Below are 16,657 nucleotides of genomic sequence, written 5' to 3'. Positions count from 1 at the left end.
AGACTTTTTGGTAGTAATTATTCGCAAAAATATCCCAGACAGGAGTGGTACATTTTTAGGGTTTTGTAAAAACCAATCTGATACAAGACTTTCTTTAGGTTGGTAAGCCCCCTCCCCCCTGTGGGTTTTCCCCCAATTTCCATGAACCGAAGTCCTACGAAAATGCTTGGCTTGCCCCTTGTTACTTTTTCAGTTTTTTACCAAAATTTCACCAAATTTGCTTCAAACCAAATTTGCTTTACTTGCCCCCTTTGATAATTTCGACCAAAATCTGAACAAAATTCTCAGCTTACCCCTTATTACTTTTTGACTAAAATCCAACCAAATTTTCTGGACTTACCCCTTGCGATTTTTCCGACCAAAATTCTGAACTTTCCCTTTGCCACTGTTTGACCAAAATCATACCAAATTTGCTGGACTTGCCCCTTGTGATTTTTTCTATGAAAATTTTAATATTACCCCTTGTTACTTTTTCAGTTTTTGACCAAAATCATACCAAATTTGCTGGACTTTCCCCTTGAAATTTTTTCTGCGCAAATTCAAATTTTACCCCTTGTTACTTTTTCAGTTTTTGACCAAAATTGTACCAAATTTGCTGGACTTGCCCCTTGTGATTTTTTCTACGAAAATTCTAATTTTACCCCTTTTTACTTTTTCAGTTTTTGACCAAAATCATACCAAATTTGCTGGACTTACCCCCTTGCGATTTTTCGACCAAAATTCTGAACTTACCCTTTGCCACTGTTAGACCAAAATCATACCAAATTTGCTGGACTTGCCCCTTGTGATTTTTTCTATGAAAATTCTGATATTACCCCTTGTTACTTTTTCAGTTTTTGACCAAAATCATACCAAATTTGCTAGACTTTCCCCCTGAAATTTTTTCTATGAAATTTCTAATTTTACCCCTTGTTACTTTTTCAGTTTTTGACCAAAATCATACCAAATTTGCTGGACTTGCCCCTTGCGATTTTTTCAACGAAAATTCAAATTTTACCCTTGTTACTTTTTCAGTTTTTGACCAAAAATTTTGATTACATTCCAACTTTGCTGGACACACCCTTGCAATTTTTCCTACAAAAATTCTTAACTTACCCCTTGTTACTTTTTCAGTGTTTGACCAAAATCATACAAAATTTGCTGGATTTGCCCCTTGCGATTTTTTTCGACCAAAATTCTGAACTTACCGGTACCCCTCATTCCTATTTCAGTTTTTGACCAAAATCATACCAAATTTGCTAGACTTGCCCATTGCGATTTTTTCAACTAAAATTTTGAACTTGCCCCTCGTTACTTTCTCAGTTTTTAATACCCAAATCATGCAAAATTTGCTGGACTTACCCCTTGTCATATTTGCTAGTATCTCGAGGGTCAGTCAAGGAAACTGTTTTTTCACTTGTAAGCTCATCCACCACGTTTAAGAATCTTAGTATTTACCCAAAACCACTTTGAATTAGTTACTTTTTAAGGATGAAACCAAGTTCTTTCTTCCCGTCTTGATAAATCTTAGTCAAGTTGAAATGTCTGGTCTTGTTAAGGTCCGATGTAGTTGTAGCTTCTTACATAGTTAGATCTTATATCAATTCAATGTCATCTTTGGTATTTATTGGCAATTATTAAGTGCAAAATTGTCACTACCTATCTAACTAAAACATTTCACAAATGGTGGACGTCTTTTTGGTGATACGTCAGACTTTTTCATCAATGTTTTGATAGCTTGTTTTACACACTTTAAAGTGGACTTTGTTTTGAATCAAAACAAGTTCTCTTGTAGTCATTCTGTTTATTGACTACATTCGGACAACCAAATTGCAGCCCCATGAAAAGCAAGGGGGAAATTATGACCATTGTAGAACATGTTTCTCCAGCCAGCACATCGTCATCTAGATAGAAGTCGTCATCATCTGTCGAGTTAGGATACCATTGGAACAAGCGTCGACAACTCTTAGCACCACCAGTGCAGCTTGGTTGCGAAACAACAATCGGTGAAATCTTAGGCCCTTGGGGGCATCACTCATTTAAGCAAGCAACAACTCCCTTCTGCTCATGACTACTGCGTCGAAAACAGCGCAAAATTGCGTCTAACTCGTTGGTTCTTGTAAGACAGTACATCGTTGTAGTAGACCACTATGGTTCATCTAAATGAATTCCACTGAACAGAGAACATATCAAGCATTGCACTTGTGGCTAGTAAGTCATCACAAGTTCCAGGTGGCCGAGGGGGTCCACCGACAGGCACAGGTGTTTGCGCAACTCTGCCTTTTTTTTTTGCCAAATTTTTTAATAAAAAATTGGACATGACTCTCCTTGTATCTTGTGTTTTATTTGCCTCAACCCTACCCCCCCCTATTAAGTATTGAGGGCCCATCTTATCCTGGTGGAACCCTCCCCCACCCTGTAGGGACCAATGGTGAGTCCCCACAGGGTGGGGGAGGGTTCCACCAGGATACGATGGACCCTCAGACTGCCTTTTTTGCCAACAATACAATTGGGTGTGTATTTAAGTCGCTTTTAGCAAGTCTTTTTGCGCAAGGAAACTCCTATTAAATTAATACACACCAAATTTGTTGCATTGTGGGAAAAAATGGCAGCCAAGTAGACGAGTCAAATAATATGACGTATAGTTACGAGTTTAAGCAAGTCAACTATTGGTTGACTTGCCCGTAAATAGCATCAGCCTTTATTCTTGTACAAACAAAATAACACAATCAGATAAATACACAAGGCAAAATTTGATAAGTACGCAGAAGCAAAATTGGACAAGTTCATTTTCAAGCAAAATTTGATAAGTATGCAAGGCTAAAGCCTTGTAGCATTTCGACGAGCAACTTTTGTTAATAACGCAGAAACAAAATTTGATAAGTACACAAGGCTATTATAGCCTTGTAGCATTTTCAAGCAAAATTTGACAAGTACGCAGAAGCAAAATTTGATAAGTACGCAAGGCTAAAGCCTTGTAGCATTTTCAAGCAAAATTTGACAAGTACGCAGAAGCAAAATTTGATAAGTAGCATTTTCAAGCAAAATTTGATAAGTTTGTTAGGCTAAATGCCTTGTTACATTTTCAAGCAAAAGTTGATTAGTTTGCAAGATATAGCCTTGTTTTTTTAAGGCTATAGCAGTGTTTTTTTTTTAGCTAGGCTATATTATCTGTAGTGTTATAGTCTTTTTGCATTTTCAACCAAAATTTAATAAGTAAGAGTTTTCAAGCAGCCCGCTTCCAGCCCCAGCCCTCAGAGCTGCACCTTTTCTGAAGTATATTCTTTGTAAAGACGTCTTTTGAGATGGGTGTTGGAACTTTCATCATTGGTTGATTGGTGATCTCACATGAAGCTGTACTTATACTGCAGGAAAACACACACAAATATAACCATGAATACATGCATTTAAGGACAACAATTATCTACATGACAATAAACAGTTTTATTTAATAAAAAAATTGATCAACAAGTGCAAAAGTCCAGAAGTTGTATCAAATATTGGTCCAAAACTGGAATAGTCAAAATGGGTAAGTTCAGCAACTTTATAAAATGTTGGTCTAAAACAATAAAAATCACTGTAAAAAAAAGTCACAAGTTTATTTGTTAATTTTTTTTTAGTCGATTGTACCAAATTGCTGAACCTTACTTGATACTTTAAGGAGCCCAACAGAAATACAAGTTGTGACATTAGAACAAATGCTGGTGACCTTTAAGGCAGTGGACACTATTGGTAATTACTCAAAATAATTATTAACGTAAAACTTTTCTTGGTGACAAGTAATGGGGAGAGGTTGATAGTATACAACATTGTGAGAAACGGCTCCCTCTGAAGTGCCATAGTTTTCGAGAAAGAAGTAATTTTCCACGAATTTGATTTTGAGACCTCAGATTTAGAACTTGAGGTCTCGAAATCAACCATATAAATGCACACAACTTTGTGTGACAAGGGTGTTTTCTTTTTTCATTATTATCTCGCAACTTTGGATGACAGATTGAGCTCAAATTTTCACATTATGCCCCTCCAGCTGGCTTCGCCGACAGGTCATAACAAAATTGTGAATTTGTAAAATTCTTAAAAGTAGACCATATTTTTATTGCTGCACACACATGAATCAGTAAAGAGTGGCTCGTATCGAATGCGGTGTCTGGTGCATGAGGAGAAGAATTGCCTTATGCATGGAGGAAGGAAATACATGGAGTTCGAATGGTTTTCCAGTGAGCTCCAGTGCTGGAAAAGTTAACGGTAAGAGTTTTCAATTTTCCGCGTCCATTCGTAATATATCTTTGACTTGTTAAAGACGTTTTTAAAAATTTACTTTTGAAAAGAAAATCCAGGTAACAAGCACCTCAGCAAATTATTTTCAGGAATCTTTTCTACCATCATTATCTTCAAACTGTGTAAGTCTAATGGACATTGTGTCATTTTGTCCTAGAAAAGGTACAGTCAAAACCCGTCTGCTCACTTGGTGTATCTCAACATTATGCATCAAATAACAAAAAAAACTCCCCTAGTCACATAAAATTGTGTGCTTTCAGATGCTTCGAGGTCTCGAAATCAAGTTCGTGGAAAATTACTTCTTTCTCGAAAACTACGTTACTTCAGAGGGACCGGTTTTTCACAATTATTGTGAGTAAGTTACCAATAGTGCCTTTAAAAATTTGGGAAAATTTGCTACACACGTCGGTGAAATTCAAGAGGCGCAGCGGCGGCAGGATGAAAGTTTGTGACAAAACTTTATTGCTTGATTTTAGGCGTTAGTTGCTATCGCCAAATGCCAGGATATCCGTGAGTTGCAAGCGAGTCTAAAAGCAAAAACTGCAAGCGAGTCTAAAAGCAAAAACTTCAAACCAAAAACATTTCGGTAATCCCCCAGCAGCAACTAAAACATAACTTTTTAAGCCCCTCCTGGTTGTTTATAACGTAAACTCACCCTATGGTTAAAAATAACAAAATGCATTGAGGACACACGTAAAGGATAACAATAGCGAGGGGCAAAAACTATTTTCCAGCATTATCATGATTAAACAAAATCATGTTATAACATTATTTCTTTGATTTTTTTTGCATATTTGTGAGTGACAACTTTTATAATGTTCTAGGGATTATTTTAAACAAATTTAAAGCGATTTTTATTTAGAAGTATTTGGAACGGATTTCTCTCTTAGATAGTGATGTGGTGTGGTTTGTTTATTTAATTTCATTGTTGATCCTATTGCGATGGTATTTTTAACCAGGATTAATCAAAATCATCCAGCAAGTGCATCAATTAATCAATACAACTCATTAACTTTGCGCGGGAGATCCTACAATCCGCCGACAGAGGGCGCGGTTTTCATTTAAATACCTAGTCAGGTACCCTAAACCAAATTCAACGCTGAATGTATGGAAGAAGTCCTGCTTGATAAATCACGTGCGTCCCATTCAGAAACGCATGCGGGATCAGAATTTCTCTAAAACATGGACGGAAAGGAGTGAGTTGCTTCTTCGAGAGAATTTTGCCCGCAATAGGGCTCCATTTAACCGTTTTCTGAAAAAAGAACGGTAGTTATGAAGTGCAAGACATGTCCTGACAAAGTAAATGCAAAAAGTAAGTTATTATACTAATTGTGGAAACCGGAGCTTGTTAAGTTGTCTGCGTGACAGCCCCCTTGACTTGTGCGTTATTTATAAAAGGGGTAGGCGGGGTCGGGACGTGGCCAAGGAGGCGGTGGGGGAGGAGGCTGATGCATGATCGCAACAGACTTTGAATATTAACGATATTAAATACATTAATGCAAATTAAGCTCAATGACTTTGATTCTGATGATATAAATGACCTGTGACTGGTAATTTGCTGTTAACAAAAAATGTTGAATATTTTTTTTTAGTATAAAATTTTTTTTTTTATAGGATAGTACTACTGTACTAGGCCTACTCCTACAACTATTTCGGTTTTGTCTGGCTATCGTCTCCCATAACCTCATAGAGGGTCATCTGTCACGCGTTCAAGGACCCATGGTTCAATGAACTTTGGAATCAGAAATCTCTCTTTTTTTTTTAATCTCGCCAAAATTAGGCTCTATGTGTCCTTTGATATATCAATGTGTATGCTATCGACCAGAGAATCAACTCCGCAATCTCAAAAATTGCTAAAAATGATAGAGAAAATAGAGAAAATAAAGACTTCCTATCTACTGTACGTGTTACTCCTCTGCCAACAATAATTGAAATTACCCGACCTCGTTTTGCGAGAATGCGTCACGAGAGGGCGGGTACGATCCGTGATTTGTGTACAAAACATACACGGAACCACGAAGCTCGCACAGGGTACCAGTATGTACACGGCTGTGTGCAAAAAGATTATTAATATTAATACATGTATCACTACCATAAGCACAGACAGCTTTTTGAATGAATGAAAAGTCACTCTTTGTCTTCCTTCTCATTACAGCTGCATTATACATGGTGTGGTCTATCATTTATACCTGCGTCTCAACTCTCCCAAGGATGTTGAAGGTCGTTACGAGGTCGTCGGCCAGAAAGACCTAGGACCACTGGTGAGTGAAACTGGAGTTTTATCTTAGGAAATGTCCAAATTGTTTAGGTTGTTATCTTGATGTTTGCATACAGAAACGCTCGTACTTTATTGTTGTTTAATTGTCTATACTATAACCACCAAAAAAATGTTTTTCTTTTTTCTTTGAGAGGTTTCATTACTTATATTTAACTCTGAATGAATAAAAAAAGATGTACAGAAAAGGGTTCACTACCCACAGCCATTTTTAAAATTGGTTTATGAAAAAAAGATGCACAATACTTGAAATTTATAAGGTGATTTATTTCATATAAAATTCAGTGACAAAGGGTTTGCCACCCAAAAGGAAACTCCTGGCCAATTTTTTAACTGTTTGATTGAAAATTTGTCTACTTCAAATTAAAAGTTGACATTTGGTAAATTTTGAAAAATAACGTAAACCCCAAAAATATTTTGATATGTAAATTGGTTCGGTTTTTTTTCAGAGGTTTTATTTAATTTTGATTGTGAAAACAGAGGAGCAAAAATCAGTGACAATGGGTTCGCCACCCATAAGGAAACCCCTGGCCAATTTTGTAACTGTGTTTGATTGGAAATTTGTCTACTTCAAATTAATAGTTGACATTTGGTAAATTTTCAAAAAATAACGTAAACCCCCAAAATATTTTGATATATAAATTGGTTCGGTTTTTTTTCAGAGGTTTTATTTAATTTTGATTGTGAAAACAGAGGAGCAAAAATCAGTGACAATGGGTTCGCCACCCATAAGGAAACCCCTGGCCAATTTTGTAACTGTGTTTGACTGGAAATTTGTCTACTTCAAATTAATAGTTGACATTTGGTAAATTTTCAAAAAATAACGTAAACCCCCAAATATTTTGATATTCAAATTGGTTCGTTTTATTTCAGAGGTTTTATATTTTAATTGCGAAAACAGAGGAGCAAAAATCAGTGACAATGGGTTCGCCACCCGTAAGGAAACCCCTGGCCAATTTTTTATCTGTGTTTGATTGAAAATTTGTCAGCTTCAAATTAAAAGTTGACATTTGGTAACTTTTGAAAAATAACGTAAACCCCAAAAATATTTTGATATACAAATTGGTTCGTTTTTTTTCAGAGGTTTTATTTAATTTTAATTGTGAAAACAGAGGAGCATTAATCAGTGACAATGGGTTCGCCACCCGTAAGGAAACCCCTGGTCAATTTTTTAACTGTGTTTGATTGAAAAAATTGTCTACTTCAAGTTAAAAGTCCACATTTGGTAAATTTTAAAAATAACGTAAACCCCAAAAATATTTTGATATACAAATTGGTTCGTTTTTTTTCAGAGGTTTTATTTAATTTTAATTGTGAAAACAGAGGAGCATTAATCAGTGACAATGGGTTCGCCACCCGTAAGGAAACCCCTGGTCAATTTTTTAACTGTGTTTGATTGAAAAAATTGTCTACTTCAAATTAAAAGTCCACATTTGGTAAATTTTGAAAAATAACGTAAACCCCAAAAATATTTTGATATACAAATTGGTTCGTTTTTTTTCAGAGGTTTTATTTAATTTTAATTGTGAAAACAGAGGAGCATTAATCAGTGACAATGGGTTCGCCACCCATAAGGAAACCCCTGGTCAATTTTTTAACTGTGTTTGATTGAAAAATTGTCTACTTCAAATTAAAAGTCCACATTTGGTAAATTTTGAAAAATAACGTAAACCCCCAAATATTTTGATTTACAAATCGGTTCGTTTTATTTCAGAGGTTTTATACTTTACTTGTGAAAACAGCGGAACAAAAATCGGTGACAAAGGGTTCGCCACCCGTAAGGAAACCCCTGGCCAATTTTTTTTAAATCTTTGGAAAAAAGCAAACCTTGTATCGAAATCTTTACCTCGGATGGATTCATCGCTACTGTGACAGGGTTTTGCTTCTTTCTGTTTTCTTTGAAAGTGGAACCAGTAGACCTATTTTGCCGAAACTTTCACAGTTTTATTTCATCTTTCTATGTTTTGTCCATTATGGCCCTACCTTTTAGGGGTAATATCACAAATTCGTTTATTCAATGCTTGGTTATTTTTGATCACTTCTTAATTTCATTTTTGTATCCGGTCTGGTTTCAGATTGACAGAACATTTGCCAAGTTCAGTCAGGATGGAATTCATTTCCACACCAGGCAAACTCGATCAGCTGATGAAGGACAAACCGTCTTCTATTTCTGCCCATCATGCAAGTAAGTTAATCACTACTTAAGCCTGGTTCATACTTCCTGCAAATGAAAAGTGAATTTTAGCGACACAGCCCTGTTTTCTTAGCGAATGTTCCGAAAGGGTTGAACACAGTTCAACTGTTGCAAGTTATTCATTGCAAGTTTGTGACAACAAAATTTGCTTTGCATTCGCAGGAAGTACGAACCAGGCTTTAGGCTTGTAGACCCTTATAGGTTTAAAATACAGTTTCCATAGATTGCACAGGGGTTAGTAGGTACCTGTAAGGGTTGAGATGGTTCTTGTGATTTATTTAGCTTGGTCACTACATATCTCGCTGCAGGGGCAGTTTACTCCCAAGTGAGCTGATTTGGTTTGATGAAAGAGTTAAATGTCCTAGTGATCTGGGGTAACATTGTTGAAGAGCCACGAGATTACTCAATGACGGATTTCAGTGCTACATGAGGATTAGTACAAGCAGAAATTCACTGTTCACATAACATGTGTGTAAATCGTCGGCAGAAGTGCAGTGGCCGAGCAACAAATTCAAATTCTGGTGTTTCTGATCAGCAGAGTGTGGGTTCAAATCCCCAGCCACGACACTTGTGTCCTTTTAAAGCAAGACAATTGACCATTGCTTTGTCCTTCAGATGGGACGTAAAGCTGTTGGTCCAATGTGTTGTGTAACGCATGTAAAAGAACCCAGTGGATGCACTTATCAAATGTTCATTTTTTATGTAAATGCTATTTTATTTTTTTTATTTATTTTATTTACAGGCATCAAGAGATTGAGTACTCTTGAAGAGAATCAACATATTCAGATCAGTCTTTACTGAAAGTAACTCCAGACAAGAGCTCACTGGAACCAGGAGATGAAATCACCACCGACGATGACGACCACCTGATGCCAGAGAGATGTCTTACTGATGAGGAGCCCGATTTATTTACTTGAAAAATGCGCCACTTCATATAAGGTGATTTTACATTTGGTAAGTCTTGAAGAACAAACCCCCAAATATTTGGTTTTATATTTTTAACTCTGAAAACAGAAGAGCAAAAATTCAGTGACAAAGGGTTCGCCACCCGTAAGGAAACCCCTGGCCAATTTTTTAACTGTGTTTGATTGAAAATTGCGCCACTTCAAATTAAAAGTTGAAATGTTAAAAAAGCAAACCTTTGTTGATGTATCAAAATATTTTCCTTAGATGGATTCATCTCTACTCTGATAGGGTTCTGCTTCTTTCTGTGTTCTCAGCAAGTCGAACCAGTAGACCTATTTTGCTGAAACTGTCTGAGTTGTATTTCATCTTTCTACATTTTGTCCATAAATCATTAGAAAAAAACCAAAAAAAAAACTTATGGCCCTACCTTTTAGGCGTATTATCACATATTTTTGTTTTTCCAATGCTTGGTAATTTTTGATCACTTCTTAATTTCATTTTTGTATCTGGTCTGGTTTCAGATTGACAGGGCATGTGCCAAGTTCAGTCACGATGGACTTCATTTCCACACCAGGCAAACTCGATCAGCTGATGAAGGACAAACTGTCTTCTATTTCTGCCCATCATGCAAGTAAGTTAATCACTACTTAAGCCTTGTTCATACTTCCTGCAAATGAAAAGTGAATTTTGGCGACACAGCCCTGTTTTCTTAGCGAATGTTCCGAAGGGGTTGAACACAGTTCAACTGTGGCGAGTAATTCATTGCAAGTTCATGACAACAAAATTTGCTTTGCATTCGCAGAAAGTATGAACCAGGCTTTAGGCTTGTAGAGCCTTTTAGGTTTATCATACAGTTTCCATAGATTGCACAGGGGTTAGTAGGTACTTGTGAGGGTTGAGATGGTTCTTGTGATTTATTTAGCTTGGTCACTACATATCTGGCTGCAGAGGAGTTTATTCCCAAGGGAGCTGAGTTGGTTTGATGAATGAAATAAATGTCCTAGTGATCAGGGGTAACATTGTTGAAGAGCCATGAGCGTCACTGAATGATGGATTTCAGTGCTATATAAGGATTAGTACAAGCACAAATTCACTGCTGTGTGTAAATCGTGCTTGGAAGTGTAGTGGCCGAGCACCGAATTCAAACTCTGGTTTTTCTGATCAACCGTGTGTGGGTTCAAATCCCCAGCCACGACACTAGTGTCCTTTTAAAGCAAGACACTTGACCATTGCTTCGTCCTTCAGATGGGATGTAAAGCTGTTGGTCCCATGTGTTGTGTAACGAACGCATGTAAAAGAACCCAGTGCATGCACTTATCAAAGGTTCATTTTTTACGTAAATGTAATTTTAATTTTTTTTATTTTATTTACAGGCATCAAGAGATTGAGTATTCTTGAAGCGAATCAACATATTCAGATCAGTCTATACTGAGAGGAACTCCAGGCAAGAGCTCACTGGAACAAGGAGATGAAATCACCACCGACGACGACCACCACCTGATGCAAGAGAGATGTCTTACTGATGAGGAGGCCGATTTTTTTAATTGAAAATGCGCCACTTCATATAAGGTGATTAATCATTTGGTAAGTCTTGAAGAACAAGCCCCCAAATATTTGGTTTTATATTTTTAACTCTGAAAACTGAAGAGCAAAATTTCAGTGACAAAGGGTTCGCCACCCGTAAGGAAACCCCTGGCCAATTTTTTAACTGTGTGTGATTGAAAATTGCGCCACTTCAAATTGAAACGTTGACCCTCCAAATATTTTGATATACAAATAGGTTCGTTTTATTTCAAAGGATTTATATTTTACCTCTGAAAACAGAAGAGCAAAAATTCAGTGTCAAAGGGTTCGCCACCCGTAAGGAAACCCCTGGTCAATTTTTTTGAAATGTTTAAGAACAAAAGCAAACCTATCGAAATCTTTACCTCGGATGGATTCATCGCTACTGTGACAGGGTTTTGCTTCTTTCTGTGTTCTCAGCAAATCGAACCAGTAGACCCTTTTTTACTGAAACTTTCACTGTTTTATTTTAGCTTTCTAACTCTTTGTGAAATCGACCCCAGGATGGTTAGGGTAAAAGGTTCACTTTTTATGTAAAAGTCATTTTTTATTTATTTATTTGTTTTACAGGCTTTAAGAGATTGAGTACTCCTGAAGAGAATCAACATCTTCGGATCGGTCTACACTGAGAGGAACTCAAGGCAAGAGCTCACTGGAACAAGGAGTTGAAATCACCACCGACGACGACGACGACCACCTGATGCCAGAGAGATGTCTTACTGATGAGGAGGCCGAGCATCCATCCCAGTATGGGTACTTAAATAAGATAAGGATCCTTTATCACTGACAGTGCCATCAGGATTGTCTCAAGAAACAAAATGAGGCTTGACATCCAAAATTAGTGTGGTTCCTTTTTTTTTTTACTTTGAGAGTTTCGAGCTGGTTTTGATGGGTACACAGGAACCAGACAAAATGGCCGAACTGTGGTAAAGGTGTTTTAAAACTGTCAGTGTTGCTTACATTAATTTGTGATAACTCATGCTGTATAGCTAGTTTCAAAAAACGAATTGAATTGTTTACCTTCATGAATTGTTATTATTGATCGATACTCCCCTTACTCCTGGGGTGGGTTGATCGATTGAAAGAACGAACAAGAAACTTGAGTGCACACCTTCTATGATGAAAGCCTTCCAGGGCCCATTTTCATGGCTCTGCTTACCGCCAAATTCTGCGCTATTGCAATTGCCTAATTTCTGTGCTAGCCTTGTAAGCGTGGAATACTAGTAACGTGAAGTACACATGCGCAGCCCAAATTTGCCGCTAACCCGTGAAATATGCTTGCCGTAAGCACAGAATTCTCTGCTTCCGTAAGCGCCGATTCTGTGCTTAGGGTAAGCAGAGCCATGAAATTGGGACAAGCTCTGGTTAGGATCATTGCATACTTTGTAACTTATTGGTCGTGACAAGACTTAAATTCTCTTTTTCCCTGAGAGTTGGTCATTGCACAAATGTCATCCTCGATACTGTTACTACGACAAGCCTGATACATTACGGAGGCAACGTTGCAAATGTTCTTGCAATTTCTCCAAAGAGGTGCCCTTTACCAAGGAGAATGCCTTGGTGCACTTGCCCTGTTTAAATGACTGAGCTGCCCTTTTCTGCTAGGGGTGTGTGTCACAGCAAACTAGGGACCTATCAACGGTTTCCCTATCAGTGGCTTTACTGTTGTACCATGGTGCATGAATTCTATCCCCTTTTTCGCTAGAGGATTGGGTCACAGCAAACTTAGTAAAGTTTTACATTAGTGGGTTATAGTTGTACCACTACCATCACACATGACTTTCATCCCTTTCTGCTAGGGATGTGGTCACAGCAAACTTAGTAAAGCTTTAGTTTAGTGGCTTGCTGTTGTACCACTACCATCACACATGACTTTCATCCCTTTCTGCTAGGGATTGTGTCGCAGCAAACTAAATGTTTTAGTTTAGTGGATTAATGTTTTACTACTACCATCACACGTGACTTTCATCCCTTTCTGCGTAGGTTGGGTCACAGCAAACTTAGTAAAGTTTTACATTAGTGGATTACCGTTGTACCACTACCATCACACATGACTTTCATCCCTTTCTGCTAGGGACTGTGCTGCAGCAAACTTAGTAAAGTTTTAGTTTAGTGGCTTACTGTTGTACCACTACCATCACACGTGACTTTCATCCCTTTCTGCGTGGGATTGGGTCACAGCAAACTTAGTAAAGTTTTAGTTTAGTGGATTACTGTTGTACCACTACCATCACACGTGACTTTCATCCCTTTATGCTAGGGGTTGGGTCACAGCAAACTTAGTAACGTTTTACATTAGTGGCTTACTGTTGTACCACTACCATCACACGTGACTTTCATCCCTTTCTGCTAGGGATTGGGTCACAGCAAACTTAGTAAAGTTTTACATTAGTGGATTACCGTTGTACCACTACCATCACACAACATTTTCATCCCTTTCTGCTAGGGACTGTGCTGCAGCAAACTAAATGTTTTAGTTTAGTGGATTAATGTTTTACTACTACCATCATACATGACTTTCATCCCTTTCTGCTAGGGACTGTGTCACAGCAAACTAAATGTTGAGGTTCATATGTACACACATGACCTTTGCCCCTTCCTACCTGGGGAAAGTGACTGGTACTTTATATTAATCCACCTGCCATGTGACCTCTTACCCTTCCTCTGTGGGGTAAGGTTACTATAAACCTTTGCAGCTGTATGTCAGAAATGGCCGCCATTTTACATCTGCCCCCTTCCCACCTGGGGTGTTTGTAGCAAAAACAGAATGATAAACCTTGAATCATGTGTTCTGAATTGTTTCTATAGACTTACAGGCCTGTATGCTTCGATTTTGAAAAGGCAAGGGCACCAGAGCATTTCCTCCTTGGTAAAAGGCACCCTATGAGGAAATTGTAAATCTGTACTGGATCATTTCAATTGCACCAAGGCAATGACCAGGGGCATCGAGGCTATCGCCTTCGTTGCCTCTGTGAAGTATCAGGCCTGGATTTTATTCATGATTGTGCATTTCACTGCATCTGTGATCCAACTTGACAAAAAGAAGAAGACAAATCATTACGTGAAACATTTTGCTCATCGTTCTGTGTGTTGGCAACACACCCAAAATAATTTTTTGTCAATCAAAGCTATTCTTAATTTTGGCTTTAAACTTAATTTTGGGACGGGAAATACGACAATGCGAAAAGATTTGTTCTTTTTGGTAGTTTGGGTCACAACTGCATAATAATTGTGTATTTTACATAAATTTTCTTAATACATTTTATCGAGGCATTCCCACATTACGAGTTCACGCTATTTTGACAAAATGCATACATTTTTCAACGTTTTTAGAACGCTTGTCTTTCCTTTCCAAAATACGGAATTTTACTCTTTTTTTTAATCAAAACTCTCTTGGCAAATGTTTTTTTTTCCCTTCTGCTTGTAACACTTTGCTCGCTTTAAAAAACTCTTCTTTTCTAGATTTTCCCAGAGTTGGAACATCTTAAATCGAAGTAGGAAAACAAATTCTGTAAAATTTGCTTGTGACTCAAATTGTGGGAGTGCTTCCGGCTCTATATATTGATACTTTGATGATTGTGAAGCCAAGTACAACTTGCACTCAATACAATTAATGCAAGCGGAACACATCCTAAAGTTGTATTCTTGGGACCAATCTTCATGACATACAAGTACGTCATCATTTGAACTAAATTTATCTCTTTGGCACGACATGTATGGATAAGTGTGATGCACACCTGTCCAAACTCAAATTGAAATACGAGTACATCATCAATTTCTCCAAATTTATTCATTTGTAGCATGACATGTTTGGATAAGTGTGATGCACACCTGTCCAAACTCAAAATAAAATTGATTTAAAAGTACAATCCTTTTACGAAAAAGTCACAAACTTCATTTGAATACTGCGACAGTAACAATTAACAATTCTAAATTTTGTTGAGTTTTTTTTGCATCAGCTGATACAAAAAAAATCTAATTTCAAAGATAACTTTTATTTCAACTCAAGGATAGTGAATGTTGTACTTGGCTGTTTTTATAATTTAAAAAAATTATGTCTTAAATTAATTGGTTACCATTCATTAAATGCTATAGAAAGCACCACTGAACTGTAGAAGCAGCAGAGTTGTGCAAACGTGTGTGCCTGTCGGTGTGGCCAACTACTATCTGGAAAGTGTGACGACCTAATGATCCAAGAGTTAATGGTTGGGTAAGCATTTTATTAAGTGAAATCTTGTTAATGTGGCGCTGGTAGTCTGTCTTACCGGTGTCCTACCTTACATGATTGACAAACTATTTCAACTTTCTCGATCTCTGACAAAAAAACGAAACCTAAGAAAGAAAGGATTTGGTTGCCTGTTGAAGTCTTTGGGGGCCTGTATCAAAAGTGTCAAGGACTGAGGACCATTGCACTTTTTTTGCACATTTTTTACCTGATCATTTTGTTATCCTAAGTTGGTACCCGTCTCTCTATACTGTTCCTGTGTAAACGGGTCTACTTTTTGAGCAACTTCTCTACACTGGACATCCACTTCTGATCTGAGGGAGCCTCTGAACTTGACGGATGACGGAGACTTCTACCCAGATGTTGGTGCGAGGGTCGGAGAAACGAGATTCTGAACATGGCTATTCACATTTCAATCAGGTACTCAGGCTTTTACATTGGTTTCACTTGTGTTAAGAAGTTTTGACTGTATCAAAAGGAGATATCAAAGATGGCATTGGGATTGTGTAGGAAGTTAACAGGGTCCTTTATAGAAGAAACATCGTCGCTTAGAAAGATGCCGTTGTGCATTAGGTAGTTGTGACTGGTTTAATTCTCAGCCACAGTAGGTTGTATGTACACTCCTTCGGAAGTTAGAATAGTGTTGAGATTTCAGATTAAGTTGAAACCCCTGTTGAACTGGTTGACAATATTCAGTCTATGATGTTAACTATTGGTCTATTTCAGTGACCAATTAACTAGGTTGTTCATTGTAGGTTTTGAGTGGTCAGCTTTAGGACAGATTCTACAGTAGGTTTGTTAACGACAATCAGTTGAGGAAATTATTTACAAATTATGTTGACCAATAGACATTGCTGTTTTAACAAATACTGCCACTGTGGTGTGCATGATTTGTATACATTTTTTCATAAATGTAGTAATTTAGCTGCATTAGGTGTTTCAATCCTTCAGGGTATTAATTATTGATAATTGTGAACAGTTTTTACAACTGGTTAACCCTTTTCCGGCTGAACATGGTGATGACACTCAGGCGGTTTACAAAAACTTACAAAATTTGTTCAGCCGCAATGTTCGAATCTTGTTTCTCTGATCAGCACATCATCCTTTAGGTTGAAGTCTGAGTTAGTTAGGCTGTTAAAGTGACAAAGACACTTGGTCATTAATATTTTGACAGGTTCTAAAAAGAGTAGGCAAGTTTAAGATATTAAACCTGTAGAACTGTTAGGAAGTGCAACCT

At 37.5% G+C, this 16,657-nt stretch overlaps 1 long non-coding RNA gene across 1 annotated transcript; it reads left to right on the top strand.

Moving 5' to 3' along the window:
• Window positions 1-8,627: 8,627 nt before the first annotated feature.
• LOC139951632 (uncharacterized) lies at window positions 8,628-11,975 on the top strand. The gene is made up of 5 exons (XR_011787813.1): window positions 8,628-8,717; window positions 9,469-9,680; window positions 10,154-10,263; window positions 11,006-11,216; window positions 11,766-11,975. It is a non-coding gene; the product is annotated as an uncharacterized lncRNA (long non-coding RNA).
• Window positions 11,976-16,657: the final 4,682 nt, after the last annotated feature.

The sequence above is a fragment of the Asterias amurensis genome, chromosome 19, assembly GCF_032118995.1.
Source record: "Asterias amurensis chromosome 19, ASM3211899v1".
NCBI lineage: Eukaryota > Metazoa > Echinodermata > Asteroidea > Forcipulatida > Asteriidae > Asterias > Asterias amurensis.
Note: the sequence above shows the minus strand (reverse complement) of the source record. Positions and strands in the feature narration are given on the sequence as shown.